Below are 12,536 nucleotides of genomic sequence, written 5' to 3'. Positions count from 1 at the left end.
GGGACAGGGCCACTGTGAAGTCTCCCTCCCAGCCCCTGAGTGCTCTGTGCCTAGTGGAGGGGGTAAGAGGCCCCTGTCCTCACCTCCTCCAGGAGGGACAGGGCCACTGTGCAGGCTCCCTCCCAGCCCCTGAGTGCTCTGTGCCTAGTGGGAGGGGTAAGAGGCCCCTGTCCTCACCTCCTCCAGGATGGACAGGGCACTGTGCAGGCTCCCTCCCAGCCCCTGAGTGCTCTGTGCCTAGTGGAGGGGTAAGAGGCCCCCTGTCCTCACCTACTCCAGGAGGGACAGGGCACTGTGCAGGCTCCCTCCCAGCCCCTGAGTGCTCTGTGCCTAGTGGAGGGGTAAGAGGCCCCCTGTGCTCACCTCCTCCAGGAGGGACAGGGCACTGTGCAGGCTCCCTCCCAGCCCCTGAGTGCTCTGTGCCTAGTGGAGGGGTAAGAGGCCCCCTGTCCTCACCTCCTCCAGGAGGGACAGGGCAGTGTGCAGGGCTCCCTCCCAGCCTCTGAGTGCTCTGTGCCTAGTGGAGGGGTAAGAGGCCCCTGTCCTCACCTCCTCCAGGATGGACAGGGCAATGTGCAGGCTCCCTCCCAGCCCCTGAGTGCTCTGTGCCTAGTGGAGAGGTAAGAGGCCCCCTGTCCTCACCTCCTCCAGGAGGGACAGGGCACTGTGCAGGCTCCCTCCCAGCCCCTGAGTGCTCTGTGCCTAGTGGAGAGGGTAAGAGGCCCCCTGTCCTCACCTCCTCCAGGAGGGACAGGGCACTGTGCAGGCTCCCTCCCCATCCTCTGAGTGCTCTGTGCTAGTGGAGAGGTAAGAGGCCCCCTGTCCTCACCTCCTCCAGGAGGGACAGGGCACTGTGCAGGCTCCCTCCCAGCCACTGAGTGCTCTGTGCCTAGTGGAGGGGTAAGAGGCCACTGTCCTCACCTCCTCCAGGAGGGACAGGGCACTGTGCAGGCTCCCTCCCAGCCCCTGAGTGCTCTGTGCCTAGTGGAGAGGTAAGAGGCCCCCTGTCCTCACCTCCTCCAGGAGGGACAGGGCACTGTGCAGGCTCCCTCCCAGCCCCTGAGTGCTCTGTGCCTAGTGGAGAGGTAAGAGGCCCCCTGTCCTCACCTCCTCCAGGAGGGACAGGGCACTGTGCAGGCTCCCTCCCATCCTCTGAGTGCTCTGTGCCTAGTGGAGGGGTAAGAGGCCCTGTGCTCACCTCCTCCAGGAGGGACAGGGCACTGTGCAGGCTACCTCCCATCCTCTGAGTGCTCTGTGCCTAGTGGAGAGGTAAGAGGCCCCCTGTCCTCACCTCCTCCAGGATGGACAGGGCACTGTGCAGGCTCCCTCCCAGCCCCTGAGTGCTCTGTGCCTAGTGGAGAGGTAAGAGGCCCCCTGTCCTCACCTCCTCCAGGAGGGACAGGGCACTGTGCAGGCTCCCTCCCAGCCCCTGAGTGCTCTGTGCCTAGTGGAGAGGTAAGAGGCCCCCTGTCCTCACCTCCTCCAGGAGGGACAGGGCACTGTGCAGGCTCCCTCCCATCCTCTGAGTGCTCTGTGCCTAGTGGAGAGGTAAGAGGCCCCCTGTCCTCACCTCCTCCAGGAGGGACAGGGCACTGTGCAGGCTCCCTCCCAGCCCCTGAGTGTTCTGTGCCTAGTGGAGAGGTAAGAGGCCCCCTGTCCTCACCTCCTCCAGGAGGGACAGGGCACTGTGCAGGCTCCCTCCCAGCCCCTGAGTGCTCTGTGCCTAGTGGAGGGGTAAGAGGCCCCTGTCCTCACCTCCTCCAGGAGGGACAGGGCACTGTGCAGGCTCCCTCCCAGCCCCTGAGTGCTCTGTGCCTAGTGGAGAGGTAAGAGGCCCCCTGTCCTCACATCCTCCAGGAGGGAAAGGGCACTGTGCAGGCTCCCTCCCAGCCCCTGAGTGCTCTGTGCCTAGTGGAGAGGTAAGAGGCCCCCTGTCCTCACCTCCTCCAGGAGGGACAGGGCACTGTGCAGGCTCCCTCCCAGCCCCTGAGTGCTCTGTGCCTAGTGGAGGGGTAAGAGGCCCCTGTCCTCACCTCCTCCAGGAGGGACAGGGCACTGTGCAGGCTCCCTCCCAGCCCCTGAGTGTTCTGTGCCTAGTGGAGGGGTAAGAGGCCCCCTGTGCTCAACCTCCTCCAGGAGGGACAGGGCACTGTGAAGGCTCCCTCCCAGCCCCTGAGTGCTCTGTGCCTAGTGGAGGGGTAAGAGGCCCCCTGTGCTCACCTCCTCCAGTAGGGACAGGGCACTGTGCAGGCTCCCTCCCAGCCCCTGAGTGCTCTGTGCCTAGTGGAGGGGTAAGAGGCCCCTGTGCTCACCTCCTCCAGGAGGCACAGGGCACTGTGCAGGCTCCCTCCCAGCCCCTGAGTGCTCTGTGCCTAGTGGAGGGGTAAGAGGCCCCTGTCCTCACCTCCTCCAGGAGGGACAGGGCACTGTGCAGGCTCCCTCCCAGCCCTGAGTGCTCTGTGCCTAGTGGAGGGGTAAGAGGCCCCCTGTCCTCACCTCCTCCAGGAGGGACAGAGCACTGTGCAGGCTCCCTCCCAGCCCCTGAGTGCTCTGTGCCTAGTGGAGAGGTAAGAGGCCCCCTGTGCTCACCTCCTCCAGGAGGGACAGGGCACTGTGCAGGCTCCCTCCCAGCCCCTGAGTGCTCTGTGCCTAGTGGAGGGGTAAGAGGCCCCTGTCCTCACCTCCTCCAGGAGGGACAGGGCACTGTGCAGGCTCCCTCCCAGCCCCTGAGTGCTCTGTGCCTAGTGGAGGGGTAAGAGGCCCCTGTCCTCACCTCCTCCAGGAGGGACAGGGCACTGTGCAGGCTCCCTCCCAGCCCCTGAGAGCTCTGTGCCTAGTGGAGAGGTAAGAGGCCCCCTGTCCTCACCTACTCCAGGAGGGACAGGGCACTGTGCAGGCTCCCTCCCAGCCCCTGAGTGCTCTGTGCCTAGTGGAGAGGTAAGAGGCCCCTGTCCTCACCTCCTCCAGGAGGGACAGGGCACTGTGCAGGCTCCCTCCCAGCCCCTGAGTGCTCTGTGCCTAGTGGAGGGGTAAGAGGCCCCCTGTCCTCACCTCCTCCAGGATGGACAGGGCACTGTGCAGGCTCCCTCCCAGTCCCTGAGTGCTCTGTGCCTAGTGGAGAGGTAAGAGGCCCCCTGTGCTCACCTCCTCCAGGAGGGACAGGGCACTGTGCAGTCTCCCTCCCAGCCCCTGAGTGCTCTGTGCCTAGTGGAGAGGTAAGAGGCCCCTGTCCTCACCTCCTCCAGGAGGGACAGGGCACTGTGCAGGCTCCCTCCCAGCCCCTGAGTGCTCTGTGCCTAGTGGAGGGGTAATAGGCCCCTGTCCTCACCTCCTCCAGGATGGACAGGGCACTGTGCAGGCTCCCTCCCAGCCCCTGAGTGCTCTGTGCCTAGTGGAGAGGTAAGAGGCCCCCTGTCCTCACCTCCTCCAGGAGGGACAGGGCACTGTGCAGGCTCCCTCCCAGCCTCTGAGTGCTCTGTGCCTAGTGGAGGGGGTAAGAGGCCCCCTGTGCTCACCTCCTCCAGGAGGGACAGGCCACTGTGCAGGCTCCCTCCCAGCCCCTGAGTGCTCTGTGCCTAGTGGAGGGGTAAGAGGCCCCCTGTGCTCACCTCCTCCAGGAGGGACAGGGCACTGTGCAGGCTCCCTCCCAGCCCCTGAGTGCTCTGTGCCTAGTGGAGGGGTGAGAGGCCCCCTGTGCTCACCTCCTCCAGGATGGACAGGCCACTGTGCAGGCTCCCTCCCAGCCCCTGAGTGCTCTGTGCCTAGTGGAGAGGTAAGAGGCCCCTGTGCTCACCTCCTCCAGGATGGACAGGGCCACTGTGCAGGCTCCCTCCCAGCCCCTGAGTGCTCTGTGCCTAGTGGAGAGGTAAGAGGCCCCTGTCCTCACCTCCTCCAGTAGGGACAGGGCACTGTGCAGTCTGCCTCCCAGCCCCTGAGTGTTCTGTACCTAGTGGAGAGGTAAGAGGCCCCCTGTCCTCACCTCCTCCAGGAGGGACAGGGCACTGTGCAGTCTCCCTCCCAGCCCCTGAGTGCTCTGTGCCTAGTGGAGAGGTAAGAGGCGCCCTGTCCTCACCTCCTCCAGGAGGGACAGGGCACTGTGCAGGCTCCCTCCCAGCCCCTGAGTGCTCTGTGCCTAGTGGAGAGGTAAGAGGCCCTGTCCTCACCTCCTCCAGGAGGGACAGGGCACTGTGCAGGCTCCCTCCCAGCCCCTGAGTGCTCTGTGCCTAGTGGAGGGGTAAGAGGCCCCTGTCCTCACCTCCTCCAGGATGGACAGGGCACTGTGCAGGCTCCCTCCCAGCCCCTGAGTGCTCTGTGCCTAGTGGAGAGGTAAGAGGCCCCTGTCCTCACCTCCTCCAGGAGGGACAGGGCACTGTGCTGGCTCCCTCCCAGCCTCTGAGTGCTCTGTGCCTAGTGGAGGGGTAAGAGGCCCCCTGTGCTCACCTCCTCCAGGAGGGACAGGCCACTGTGCAGGCTCCCTCCCAGCCCCTGAGTGCTCTGTGCCTAGTGGAGGGGTAAGAGGCCCCCTGTGCTCACCTCCTCCAGGAGGGACAGGGCACTGTGCAGGCTCCCTCCCAGCCCCTGAGTGCTCTGTGCCTAGTGGAGGGGTGAGAGGCCCCCTGTGCTCACATCCTCCAGGATGGACAGGCCACTGTGCAGGCTCCCTCCCAGCCCCTGAGTGCTCTGTGCCTAGTGGAGAGGTAAGAGGCCCCCTGTCCTCACCTCCTCCAGGATGGACAGGGCCACTGTGCAGGCTCCCTCCCAGCCCCTGAGTGCTCTGTGCCTTGTGGAGGGGTAAGAGGCCCCCTGTGCTCACCTCCTCCAGGAGGGACAGGGCACTGTGCAGGCTCCCTCCCAGCCCCTGAGTGCTCTGTGCCTAGTGGAGGGGTGAGAGGCCCCCTGTGCTCACCTCCTCCAGGATGGACAGGCCACTGTGCAGGCTCCCTCCCAGCCCCTGAGTGCTCTGTGCCTAGTGGAGAGGTAAGAGGCCCCTGTCCTCACCTCCTCCAGGAGGGACAGGCCACTGTGCAGGCTCCCTCCCAGCCCCTGAGTGCTCTGTGCCTAGTGGAGAGGTAAGAGGCCCCTGTCCTCACCTCCTCCAGGAGGGACAGGGCACTGTGCAGGCTCCCTCCCAGCCCCTGAGTGCTCTGTGCCTACTGGAGAGGTAAGAGGCCCCTTGTGCTCACCTCCTCCAGGAGGGACAGGGCACTGTGCAGGCTCCCTCCCAGCCCCTGAGTGCTCTGTGCCTAGTGGAGGGGTAAGAGGCCCCTGTCCTCACCTCCTCCAGGAGGGACAGGGCACTGTGCAGGCTCCCTCCCAGCCCCTGAGTGCTCTGTGCCTAGTGGAGAGGTAAGAGGCCCCCTGTGCTCACCTCCTCCAGGAGGGACAGGGCACTGTGCAGGCTCCCTCCCAGCCCCTGAGTACTCTGTGCCTAGTGGAGAGGTAAGAGGCCCCTGTCCTCACCTCCTCCAGGAGGGACAGGGCACTGTGCAGGCTCCCTCCCAGCCCCTGAGTGCTCTGTGCCTAGTGGAGAGGTAAGAGGCCCCTGTCCTCACCTCCTCCAGGAGGGACAGGGCACTGTGCAGGCTCCCTCCCAGCCCCTGAGTGCTCTGTGCCTAGTGGAGAGGTAAGAGGCCCCTGTCCTCACCTCCTCCAGGAGGGACAGGGCACTGTGCAGGCTCCCTCCCAGCCTCTGAGTGCTCTGTGCCTAGTGGAGGGGTAAGAGGCCCCCTGTACTCACCTCCTCCAGGAGGGACAGGGCACTGTGCAGGCTCCCTCCCAGCCCCTGTTTGCTCTGTGCCTAGTGGAGGGGTAAGAGGCCCCCTGTGCTCACCTCCTCCAGGAGGGACAGGGCACTGTGCAGGCTCCCTCCCAGCCCCTGAGTGCTCTGTGCCTAGTGGAGAGGTAAGAGGCCCCCTGTGCTCACCTCCTCCAGGATGGACAGGGCACTGTGCAGTCTCCCTCCCAGCCCCTGAGTGCTCTGTGCCTAGTGGAGGGGTAAGAGGCCCCCTGTGCTCACCTCCTCCAGGATGGACAGGGCACTGTGCAGGCTCCCTCCCAGCCCCTGAGTGTTCTGTGCCTAGTGGAGAGGTAAGAGGCCCCTGTCCTCACCTCCTCCAGGATGGACAGGGCACTGTGCAGGCTCCCTCCCAGCCCCTGAGTGCTCTGTGCGTAGTGGAGGGGTAAGAGGCCCCCTGTGCTCACCTCCTCCAGGATGGACAGGGCACTGTGCAGGCTCCCTCCCAGCCCCTGAGTGTTCTGTGCCTAGTGGAGAGGTAAGAGGCCCCTGTCCTCACCTCCTCCAGGAGGGACAGGGCACTGTGCAGGCTCCCTCCCAGCCCCTGAGTGCTCTGTGCCTAGTGGAGAGGTAAGAGGCCCCCTGTCCTCACCTCCTCCAGGATGGACAGGGCACTGTGCAGGCTCCCTCCCAGCCCCTGAGTGCTCTGTGCCTAGTGGAGGGGTAAGAGGCCCCCTGTGCTCACCTCCTCCAGGAGGGACAGGGCACTGTGCAGGCTCCCTCCCAGCCCCTGAGTGCTCTGTGCCTAGTGGAGAGGTAAGATGCCCCCTGTCCTCACCTCCTCCAGGATGGACAGGGCACTGTGCAGGCTCCCTCCCAGCCCCTGAGTGCTCTGTGCCTAGTGGAGAGGTAAGAGGCCCCCTGTCCTCACCTCCTCCAGAATGGACAGGGCACTGTGCAGGCTCCCTCCCAGCCCCTGAGTGCTCTGTGCCTAGTGGAGAGGTAAGAGGCCCCCTGTCCTCACCTCCTCCAGGAGGGACAGGGCACTGTGCAGGCTCCCTCCCAGCCCCTGAGTGCTCTGTGCCTAGTGGAGAGGTAAGAGGCCCCCTGTGCTCACCTCCTCCAGGAGGGACAGGGCACTGTGCAGGCTCCCTCCCAGCCCCTGAGTGCTCTGTGCCTAGTGGAGAGGTAAGAGGTCCCCTGTCCTCACCTCCTCCAGGATGGACAGGGCACTGTGCAGGCTCCCTCCCAGCCCCTGAGTGCTCTGTGCCTAGTGGAGAGGTAAGAGGCCCCCTGTGCTCACCTCCTCCAGGAGGCACAGGGCACTGTGCAGGCTCCCTCCCAGCCCCTGAGTGCTCTGTGCCTAGTGGAGAGGTAAGAGGCCCCCTGTCCTCCCCTCCTCCAGGAGGGACAGGGCACTGTGCAGGCTCCCTCCCAGCCCCTGAGTGCTCTGTGCCTAGTGGAGGGGTAAGAGGCCCCCTGTCCTCACTTCCTCCAGGAGGGACAGGCCACTGTGCAGGCTCCCTCCCAGCCCCTGAGTGCTCTGTGCCTAGTGGAGAGGTAAGAGGCCCCCTGTGCTCACCTCCTCCAGGAGGGACAGGGCACTGTGCAGGCTCCCTCCCAGCCCCTGAGTGCTCTGTGCCTAGTGGAGGGGTAAGAGGCCCCCTGTACTCACCTCCTCCAGGAGGGACAGGGCACTGTGCAGGCTCCCTCCCAGCCCCTGAGTGCTCTGTGCCTAGTGGAGGGGTAAGAGGCCCCCTGTGCTCACCTCCTCCAGGAGGGACAGGGCACTGTGCAGGCTCCCTCCCAGCCCCTGAGTGCTCTGTGCCTAGTGGAGAGGTAAGAGGCCCCCTGTCCTCACCTCCTCCAGGAGGGACAGGGCACTGTGCAGGCTCCCTCCCAGCCCCTGAGTGCTCTGCGCCTAGTGGAGGGGTAAGAGGCCCCTTGTGCTCACCTCCTCCAGGAGGGACAGGGCACTGTGCAGGCTCCCTCCCAGCCCCTGAGCTCCACTCATTTGCAGGGGTAGAAGGGGTAGAATGGCGTCTACCCCACAGGCTTTGGCTGCATGCCCGCCTGATGAAGAATGCCTTTCGCACTAGGTTTTGCAGTGAAAAACTATGCAAAGTATTTTTAACAATTTTGATTTTGGGCATAGGATCACGGAGATCCAAGGAGCTCAATTGTTTATCCTCGGCATGAGGACATGGGGACGGGACAACAGGAGAGCACAGGAGCCAGGAGGGGACCCAGCCCCAGGGCTGAGATTGAGGACCACCTGCCTGGGTGGGTATGGGTCTCCTTCTGTGGAGGCCTCGGTGGCAGCGCCTGCCCCCTGTGCTCCCCTTCATGATTGGGAATTTAGTCCACATGTGACTGTGCCTTGCACTCTTGCCGGATTCCTGGTAAATAGTTGGCCTCTGTCTAGTGATGGCCCAGGTGCTCTGACCCCTCTGTGGCATGGTGGAGCATAAAAAGCTAAATCAACCCTGTGTGTCCTCAGATGTACCTGTGGTCACTCCTGCCGTGGCCCTGATGGGTTTGCTAAGTGTGGCCACTTAGTAGGAGGCAGCTTTGACTCGCCCTAAGTCCGTGCCTCCACGTGCCTCCAGGGCTAGGTGCCTGCTGGTCCTGCAGAGCTCACCTGGCCGGGCGTTGTCTCAGGCACCTCCCTCCCTCCCTCCCTCCCTTTCTCTCTCCCTCCCTCCCTTCCTTCCTCTCTTTCTCTCTCTCTTTCGTCTTTCTCTCTTTGGGCTTTGCAGTTTGAAGGAGCACCATGGTAGGGAACTATAATCCTTGAAATGTCCGAGAACTCCACAAAACCCTCAAGGCGCAAAGCCACCGTGTTGGGGACGTCCCTTCTGTGGCAGGCGAGTGCTCCTAGGGGTTTGTGTCTGACGGGGAGATCTACTGAATAAGAAGACCTGGCAGGGAGTTAATGTGGGAGGGACCAAGTTGTCATTTTCCCTGATAGACAGGGGCTAGACACGCCCCCTGGTAGGTAAGACAAGCACAGCAGGCATGAAGCCCCCCTGGGATTGTATCTGGGGATGCACAGAAGAAACTTTCCCCAGGGCACCTCCAGGGGTGGCTGGGAGATCTTCGTGCAGAGCCTGGGGGTGCATCTTTCCCTCCCCACCTTCCGGCTCCTGTGCCAGGGTCTGCCAGGTGTCCCGAGTGGACGTGGAGGCAGCTTGGCAGAGCCAGCTCCACCGGCAGAGGCTCTGAGAGGTCCCCAACCTGGCCCAGGACCCGGCCCTGCTGCATTCTCCAGGTGCTGGTACCTGGCTCTCCCTTTTTCAGCACTGGTGTCTACTGTCCACCAGCAAGGCCCGGAGAAGAGAAGGACAGTCCGGCCACTCCCACGTCCCACGCCCTGTTGAGCAAGCGGCCTCCCTTCCCTGGAGGTTTAGATGTGGACTAAGGAGACCAAACTCTACGAATGTCCTTCCAGCTACTTTGTTCACAGCTTCCCTACGTACCATACCGTCCACGGTTCTGAAGAGTCAGATTCAACTGGTCTTAATCAAAAGTAGTCAAACATGCGTTTCTGTAAAATCATAATGATGTCCAGGTCCTCACAGAGGTTTGGCCAAATGTGTGACACTTTATATCCAGGAAAAAATATAAAATAAATTCTCATCTATGCTATTTCTATGTATTCCTTTGAGATAACAGACCAAGTATCCTATTCCAGAAAAGGAAGGTTATGACCCTCTTTATTATGTCCTTATCCCACTGGAATGTAAGTTTCATTTGGGAAATTAAAAGAGAAAAAATTGCTATGGAAAGATCTATGGACCCAAATGTACTCTTGAAATAGACACCCACGCCGTCCTCCCCAAAGCCAGCTCGCTGGGTCCGATGTCTGCGTTGCAAACTCTGTGATGACTTACTTCTGCCTCAAAAGGAAATGGATGGGAAGCTCACCTTTCCCCTCTGGATGTGCTAAGTGTCATGTTGGACGTTCATGGTACATCCGTGTGACTCAGATCCTGCAGTGGCTGTGTGGTGCAGCTATTTTTATTCCTATTTTCATAGAAGGTCAGTTGAAGTTGGCAGGGACGGACTCCCTTGGATGCACTGTTTGTGGGATCCGAGTTTGGACATGTGGGCTCCCAGGCCCCAGGACTCGCCCCAGGACTCAGGCACCTTCCCAAGCTCTCCCTCCCCTGCTGTGGCTGCCCACCCCCACCTCCCCCCACCACTCCTGACAGGAGGAGCATCTCTGCACTTCCGTCCGCTGGCTCGGGGTCAGAGCAGCTGTGCAGAGCTCAGGCTCCGTCCTCGGGCAGCCTCATTCACAGGGACCTGGGCTTCCCTACAGGCCAGGTGGAGAGAGGCCACTGCAGGCCAGGGTGCTGCTCGGTTTGAAGTCCAGTGGTGCCTGTCTTAGGCCAAAGGGACTGTTAACAGAGCTCTCCTGAAACATCATTACAGGAAGGCGCAAGTGGCCAAGGGCGGCCGCCTCAGAACGCCAGAAAGAATACTGGAGGGATTTCACCTAGAGGGCAGGACCCGGGGACCGCAGAAGAGCCACGGAAAGGCCCTTCGCCGGCGTGGTCCACACGTGCTTCTGAGAGATTCAGTTGTGCAGACAGGAGTGAGACGGAGAGGACCCTGGATTCTTGGGTTCAGGACAGAAGTGAGGGCTGGGTGCGTTGGAGCAGAGGCCGAGCAGCGAGAGTCCCTGCAGGTCTGCTGTGTTGAGATCGTGGACCGCACAGGAGAGTGCCTGCCCCAGGCCCACAGAGTGCCACACTCCAAGTTCTCACCGAGGGAACTCCCCAGGACCCCCAGGACCCCCCCGGACCCCCCCGGACCAAAAGGCAGCCCAGTCCATGCCGCCCAGTCTCCGAGTGCCCTCTCTGACCCGTCTGCCTCTGACCTGTGCACCTGGCCCTCCCGTGAGCAGAGTCCACGGGGGTACCTCTGCAGCCTCCTGAAGGGAAGAAGGCTGACATAGGGTGCAGAGCTCCTGAAAGGCGCTCTTGCCTGGTGTTCGTGGCTGTGACTCAGGGGAGCTGACCACAAGGGGTCATTCAGAGCACGTAGTGACCAGCAAGCCAGGAGGCCGAGCTGCTTGGTGGGCTGCTCCACTCTGCACACGTGAAGTCAGCTGCCTCCACCAGGGAAAGTTCCTGGTGCCAGGACCGAGTGATCCCTCTAAGGCAGGTTTGAGGAGCGTGTGGTGCCATCCCACGCTGACCTTCCCCTGGTGGCCAGGTGGGTGAGCCTCGCTTGTCTGCGGAGTCCCTGTGATTGGGGTGAAAGCAGAAGTCGTCACCACAGGGAGGTCACTAAGAGTCAGGCCACCTGCACAGTGGCCACCCACCCAGCTCCAGGGTCCTCGTGAGGCAGCGTCTGCGGGGGGCGAGAGCTGCGTTCCTGCCCTCGGCTTCCCGTTGGCTGTATCCAGCTTGAGTGACAGCGTAAAGACCAAGACGACACTCCCAGGTCTGGGTGGCAGGCAGGCTGCAGCCCTGCCAATCAGGCCAGGCCTGGAGGACAGCGCAGCTGACAGCTGTGAGAGGCACCAGCCGCTGTGGCAAGAGCTCTTCCAAGACTGGTTCATATACCAAAGGAGTGGAGCTGCTTGGAACGTAGTCTCCACCGAGTTGTCTGTCCTGCCGTCCTGTAGCTGAACCCCAGGAAAACACGGCTACTATTGACACGCCAAAATCATACCTGACCCCTTACTCGTGTTGAGAAGCAGCATGCCCTTGAGAGAGCGACTCTGAATCAGGGTGAGCTCCTCTCCGCACAGCTCAGACCGGGTGTGCGGTCACCACCTCCCATGCACGTCTGCAGCGGCTTGACGAAGATCCGTCCTGTTGGTTTCTCTTCCTGTGTTCACTCTTGGGTTCAGGTTTGTGCCCATGTTTGTTCATGGAGACCAGGAACTCAGCGGCTCCACGACACAGCCAAGAGCACACCCAGGGCACTCGGCTGGAAAGACCTGCTCTTGGCACCTAGAAAGTGTTGCTTCCAGAATCTGGGCCCAGCAGCCCTCTGATCACGAAAGTACCTGAGGGAATGATGATGGGGGGGGCGCTTCAGGCCACTTCAGCCGTGAGGGCAGGGGCCGAGGACCTGCCCCGGGCCTGCAGGGCCTTCTGAGCCCACTGCCTGGAGGCCAGGGAGGAGTGGAATGGACTGGTCCCAGAGGAAAAGCTTTCTCAGGCTGGCTCTCTGCACAGTGGCCACCCGCCCGCTCCAGTGCCCTCGCTAGGCAGCGACTACATCACTTGATGTAAGTCAAGGTGGAGGACTGGAGAGTGCCCAGAACCAGAGCCCAGAGCCCCTGCTGCCTGCAATCCATCCGCTCAAACCCACGGGTGATCTGCCCTGCTGGGAAGGCTGGTGCTTTGCATCCAGAGAGGCCCCTGAGGCCCAGCTTTACAGGTGTGGCTGCTCAGGCAAACCCTGGACAGGGGGCTGGGCGGGGCTGCACCGCTCCTAACCCAGCTCCAGCACACACAGCTGCCCACTGTGCCCCTCCTATTCCAGTCCTTAGCTGGATGAGCTTAGGTCCCCTGAGGGGCATTGGAGAAGATTCCATGTGGTCGATCAACAGCGCTGCAGTGGCACTAATTAAACGTAATCTCGTTAGAAACGCAGGCAACAGAAGCAGGAAGTGTGAGGAGAGAGTCAGAAGACCACAGGAAGCAGTGGCCTGCTGATGTCCCTCTCCCAGCCTCGTCCTGGGGGAGGACGAGCAGAGCCATAGGCTCCCAGGGTGCTGGTGGGGTGGGCAAGCAGGGCGCTGCCAGTCCTGGCTCAGACACACTCACGCTAACAGCAG

The sequence above is a fragment of the Callospermophilus lateralis genome, chromosome 8 (assembly GCF_048772815.1).
Source record: "Callospermophilus lateralis isolate mCalLat2 chromosome 8, mCalLat2.hap1, whole genome shotgun sequence".
NCBI classification, from domain to species: Eukaryota; Metazoa; Chordata; class Mammalia; order Rodentia; family Sciuridae; genus Callospermophilus; species Callospermophilus lateralis.
The sequence above is the reverse complement of the archived record's forward strand: the minus strand, read 5'-3'. Positions refer to the sequence as shown.